Here is a 6,515-nt window from a genome sequence, read left to right on the forward strand (position 1 = left end):
AAACCAATACCTACAAATTGAGGTATTCTCAAAAGCTAATATAGTCTCAATAGAAGTCTCCATCAAGGCTTTACCGTTTTGATTTTAGACAGAATAGTCTACTAATCCCAGTAGATCCGTATACAATAGAATACCCTATGCGGAATAGTATAGGCTAGCCAAGACATGCGGCAACATTCTATCTTCGAAGTAAGCACTCCGCCGCTCCATCGACTATTGGGTGATCGCCTGGAATAAACTTGCTGTAAGAAGATTGTGCCACACAAATACCCAATATTGATATGTAAATGATAACAATAGTAACATAATCATACCTTTTCTAAGACGCAACGGCAAGATCCACAGACAGAATAAGTCAGCAATAGTAGTTGTTGTAGCCTAGCCTAGACGTGAAAATGCCAATAGAGAGCCGCAAGAGCCGTCAGTAGTAATTAGCCTATTACAGCTCACATTCGTCTTGGGTTATATAGGAGATCAAGGCGAGATACCTAGGTGAAGAAAAAATTGTTAAAGATTCCCATACACTCGCAGTTTTCCACGACCTGTATGAGATGATCAGATAACTGATGCTTTATCAGAAAATCTGCATATCGGAGGACAAAAAGGTGCACTGAGAGTTCTTCCTCATTCTCCCTCTCTCTCTCTCTCTCTCTCTCGCCTCTCTCTCTCTCTCTCTCTTTCTCTCTCTCTCTGGCCACAGAGCTCCACGCACAGACAGACCGAGACCAAGTACAACCTGAGTTTAGAGCTCGGGCTGCTTCGGTGGAGGCGTTCAAACTCCCGGGTAGGCTCTTTCCCACAGCTCTCCCGCTTGGATATTGTCCTATTCAGATTGAATTTAGAAATAGCGGAGGGAAACGAGACTAGCGTTGCGGCCCGCTGCCAACGCGCCTATCAACACCAAGACACTCCCATTGCTCAACTGTAAATACTTGTTGAAACGTTTTATACATTGTAATTGGGCCTACATTTCAATAAACATGGTAATTATAATGTAGCCTTCTACATCATAGGCCCACACGATTTTCCTTATTTTTGGAATAATGTAGGCTACCATAATATATTGATGCTGATATAATGGTTTGCTTTGGGATGTGGTGAGTCTTGTCATGTTGGTAACTCAATTCTGCGCTCTTTTTGACCTATTATCACCTGTGAGACCTCAGAGATTTAAATAGCACAGGGCCACTCATACATTTTGTAGATGGCAAAGTCATTTGGAATAGGTCTCTCGTCTACATTTTAATGGTATTTGACCCTCAAAGGTATATACAAACTTAAAACTGTCACTCAAATGGATGGTTTTGCTGGTGAGTAAAGCGTGCTGTCATAGCTATGCAGTCGCTGACGCCATCCAAGCAAACCGGGAACATTCCCAGAACATTATCTAAGGTTCCTAATAAATTCTAGTTAGGATTTTATCTAACATTAGGGTGATAACATCCCAAAAACATTCAAATATTGCTTTGATAACAAAATATATTTTTTCTCATAAAAAAAGAAAGAAATATCTTTGGAATGTTCTCCTAACATTAACTAACATGTTGTGCACAACATCTGTAACAACCACCACAGAACATTCGCCCCAAAGTTCTCATTAGGTTTCCAGTTAATGTTATAACACCATGTGCCAGTAATGTTTTCCTTTCAAAACAAAATTGGTTCTGTTAAAGTTCCAGTAACACAAAAACTCTCCAGACCTATGGATGATTATGGAAAGTTTGTATAAAACATTTGCCTGATGTTACAAAAACGTTCCCAGAACACATCGTGTCTGTTCTTTAAATCTTCCCAGAATGTTTCATTAGGTTGTGGGAACAGTCTGGCGGGAACATTGTATGTTTCCAAAAACACAAGAACTGTCCAGTTGTGCGGATTATTCTACAATGTTAACTTTAAGGTGCAAAAAAAACATTTACCTGATGTTACAAGAATGTTCCCAGAACACATTTAGTCTGTTCTTTAAAGGTTCCAAGAATTATTCTTTAGGTTGTGGGAACATTGTTGGGGATATGTCAAGAGATAGGTTCCCAAAACACAAAAAGGCCAGTTGAGAACAAGTTCTCATTTACAACTGCGACCTGGCCAAGATAAAGCAAAGCAGTGCGTCATAAACAACAACACAGAGTTACACATGGAATAAACAAGCGTACAGTCAATAACACAATAGAAAAAATACAACGTCTATAAGCAGTGTGTGCAAATGGCGTGAGGAGGTAAGGCAATAAATAGGTCATAGTACCGAAGTAATTACAATTTAGCAAATTAACAGTGGAGTGATAGATGAGCAGATGTTGATGTGCAAGTAGAAATACTGGTGTACAAAAGAGCAGAAAAGTAAGTAAAAACAACATGGGGATGAGGTAGGTAGTTTGGGTGTGCTATTTACAGATGGACTATGTACAGCTGCAGCGATCGGTTAGCTGCTCAGATAGCTGATGTTTAAAGTTAGTGAGGGAAATATAAGTCTCCAGCTTCAGTGATTTTTGCAATTCGTTCCAGTCATTGGCAGCAGAGAACTGGAAGGTGGCCAAAGAGGTGTTGGCTATGGGGATGACCAGTGAGATATACCTGCTGGAGCGCGTGCTACGGGTAGGTGTTGTTATCGTGACCAGTGAGCTGAGATAAGACGGAGCTTTACCTAGCATAGACTTGTAGATGACCTGGAGCCAGTGTGTCTGGCGACGAATATGTAGCGAGGGCCAGCCGACTAGAGCATACAGGTCGCAGTGGTGGGTGGTATAAGGGACTTTGGTGACAAAACGGATGGAACTGTGATAGAATGCCTCCAGTTTGCTGAGTAGAGTATTAGAAGCTATTTTGTAAATGACATCGCCGAAGTCGAGGATCGGTAGGATAGTCCGTTTCTTTATGAGATGAAGACATTCAGACAATATTTGTATCGGGGTGCATAAACATTACTTTTATGTTTCATGAATGATGGTAGAACAGCCTTTCTGAGTTCTTTAAAGGTTCCCAGAACATTTAGTTAGGTTGTGGGAACAGTGTGGGTACATTACAAGAGATAGGTTGCCAAAACACAAAATATGCTCAGTTGTGTCGACATTCATAAAATGTTTAAGATAGGTTGCACAGGACATTCATATAATGTCATGATGAATTAAAGGATGAATGAATTACATTTATTTAGGGTATGGGTTTGTATTTCACAGTATTTTACTGTAATTACAGGAGATTGATGCAAGCAGGTTGGCTGCTTGATGAATCGTTTATGCATTACAGCATATTAATGCATATTTGGTGTTTTATATCACTTGCACTTCAAACCGGCAGCGACTACAGGGCAAAACAGACCAAAAGGACAAGGGAAAATGCTCAACCATGTAAGGTTTAAGACTGTCTGCCACTCTAATCTATCCCCTATACATTTTAAATTGATAGGGCACTATAACCACATAGGCGTTACATTGGTACAGTATTCTCACTAAAAGGTGCAACAAATATAGCCATTAACAACAATACCATGCACCTACTAGTGGTAACCATCGAGGACCACTTTGAAAACAAACATTTTAATTAATACTTTCAAGTGATTTCCTCTGGGTCCACATTGTTCCCTTTGTTGTATATGTCTGTTACCCAAAATAAATTCAATTCAAAAGGTTGTTGGCGCTCCATAGATATGGTACGACTTTGTATTCTGTGGGGTGGAATTACAGTACCATTTGAAATACAACAATTTTCCCACAATGCACGATAATTTACAGTATGCTGCCGTTAAACGTTTCAGAGTTTTTTACTGTTGATAATACCTAACATTATCGTATACATTAAACATTATCGTATACACAGTGTATGAAAAGCAGCATGTGTTTTATTTTGATATAGCTTGGCATCTTCACATTTTCTCCCTTAGGCTGCTACTTCTTTAATTGTTTAAATGTTCTCTCATTCTGTATTTCAGAATTTCTCATAATATTTTTTCTTTCTTAATTGTAGTTCAGTGGACTAATTTATTTATCCATTATTTTACCCGGTAAGTTGACTGAGAACATGTTCTAATTTGCAGCAACAACCTGGGGAATAGTTACAGGGGAGAAATGAGCCAATTGGAAGCTGGGGATGATTAGGTAGCCATGATGGTTTGAGGGCCAAATTGGGAATTTAACCAGGACACCCCTACAATAAGTGACATGGGATCTTTAATGACCTCAGAGAGTCAGGACACCCATTTAACGTCCCATCCAAAAGACAGCACCCTACACAGGGCAATGTCCCCAATCACTGCCCTGGGGCATTTGGGATATTTTATTTTAGACCAGAGGAAAGAGTGCCTCCTACTGGCCCTCCAACACCATCTGGTCTCCCATCCAGGGACTGACCAGGGCCAACCCAGCTTAGCTTCAAAAGCAAGCCAGTAGTGGGATGCAGGGTGGTATGCTGCTGGCTAAACACCAAGCTCTGATAGACTAATCAATCAACAGTGACAGAAGGGTCAAGCACCATAAGTGAACCTTGGGGTTGGAAAAGTTGTTGTTATGATGATCATAGTACTGTTTTGATATCCAGGACAATGTACATATGGCAGTGGGTGCGAATCCAACTTTTCTGGATCTTTCTTTCCCAGCACTAAAGGTCCTGAAGCTTCTGCGCATGTGCCGATCACATTCTGCGCATGTGTTTCTTTACCTTTACGCACACATTTGTGGTCTCCTTCCCTTCACATTTCTCACTGTCAGTTGTGAATGATAATTCTTCTAGTTTTACAGGTGAAAAGCCTACCTGTGTATTTTGCCTAGTGTTGCATGCTGTTGAGTTTTGGCAACATGAGTAGTGGTGTTTTTGTCTTACAGTAACTTTGTACTATGCTAATATATTGGGTTCTGTTACGTAGAAAACGATGTGATCATGCAGACATTGATTCAGCATTGATCAAACGTTATTAAATGAGCACCATCCGCCAGAGTAGCCTGTTCTCTAGGAGTAGAGCAGAGACTGTGCATAAAGTTGAGAATAAACACATGCGCAGAACGTGATCCGCACATGTGCAGAAGCGTCGGGACCTTTAGCGCTTGGAATAAAAGGTCAGGCACAAGTCAGGCACTCTGTTTACATATAGGTTAGATATCATTTGAGATGTGGCCACTGTATACAGTAAATATGTACTGTATTCATACTATGACTCTTCCATTCCATGAAATGCCCACCGCCCTCATATGACATGCTTGCTAAAATGTTTTATCTAGTTCTTCAATGATAGATGGAACAGACAAGGTTAACTTAAATTTTTTAAGTAAAGACCAACAAAATCCAACTTATTGCATGAAATGTACACAGGCTCCATGACGAAAAAAAAGCATATGGTTCTTGAACACTTAAAGAGATTGTCAGCATATGTGCTTTTCCTACAAGAGTTACATTTCAAAATAGGAGAAATTGAATATTTAAAGAAAAGCTGGGTTGGAGAGGCCTTTGCTGCCACCTACTTTAGTAACAGCAGAGCTGTAGGCATCCTGATAAATAAGAGTACATCCTATTCAAGAATTGACTTTGCTTTAAAATCAAAGGAAATTTGTTTTAAAAAGGAAACAATGTCTCTCTGCCCCAAGGCAAAAAGAGTGGAATTGCATGAAATGTGTTATAAAATTGTGAAATGTTCTCTCTGCTCCATTGCAAAATGTGTATAACTGCATAAAACTTGATTTAAAACTGCATTTTCAGTAGACCCCATGGCACACTTTTTACTTTATTTTTATCTCTGTTGTCAAGAGTGGGGCCACTAAAATGTTTTCCCCACGAAGTTGGTGGGTGTGGGGGGGCCCCAACCAAATCTCACTAGGGCCCCCCAAATGTAACAGGTATCACTATTGGTTAACAGGAATATAATCTAAATGTATTTGCAGATGATCTCCTGATATACCTGACCAATATTGAAAACAATCCCCTCCTTGCTAAAACTATTTTCAGAATACTCAAAAATCTCAGGATATAAAATTAATGTAGAAAAAACCAAAACAATCTTCCTAAGTCTGCAGATGGTTTTAACCTACCAGACGTGGAATCGTATCAACTCGCCACCCAAGGCTTTTACTTGTGACATATAGTTAAATGGATTAAAGAGGAACAATGGGTAGATATTGAAGATCAAATCAAACTTTATTTGTCACATGCGCCGAATACAACAGGTGTACTGTGAAATGCTTACTTTCAAGCCCTTAACCAACAATGCAGTTCAAGAAAAAATAATAAAATAATAAAAAGTAACACAATAAAATAACAATAATGAGGCTATATACAGGGGGTACCGGTACTGAGTCAATGTGCGAGGGTACAGGTTAATCGAGGTCATTTGTACATGTGGGTAGGGATAAAGTGACTATGCATAGATAATAAACAGCGAGTAGCACTCTCCACTACAGCCCCATCGATGTTAATGGGGGCCTGTTTGGCTGGCTTTTCCTGTAGTCCACAATCAGCTCCTTTGTCTTGCAAACATTGAAGGAGAGGTTGTTATCCTGGCACCACACTACCAGGTCTCTAACCTCCTCCCTATA

The 6,515-nt window shown here is 39.8% G+C and overlaps 1 protein-coding gene across 2 annotated transcripts in view; it reads right to left on the bottom strand.

The window, feature by feature from the left end:
* LOC106608331 (sodium/calcium exchanger 1) overlaps positions 1-839 on the bottom strand; it is a 182,507-nt gene extending 181,668 nt beyond the window's left edge. For both annotated transcript variants that reach the window (XM_014206247.3, XM_014206223.3), the window contains exon 1: positions 315-839. The gene's annotated coding sequence lies outside the window, so the exon portion shown is untranslated. The remainder of the gene's footprint in view (positions 1-314) is intronic.
* Between the last annotated feature and the right edge of the window lie 5,676 nt (positions 840-6,515).

The sequence above is a fragment of the Salmo salar genome, chromosome 01, assembly GCF_965601325.2.
Source record: "Salmo salar chromosome 01, fSalSal1, whole genome shotgun sequence".
NCBI classification, from domain to species: domain Eukaryota; kingdom Metazoa; phylum Chordata; class Actinopteri; order Salmoniformes; family Salmonidae; genus Salmo; species Salmo salar.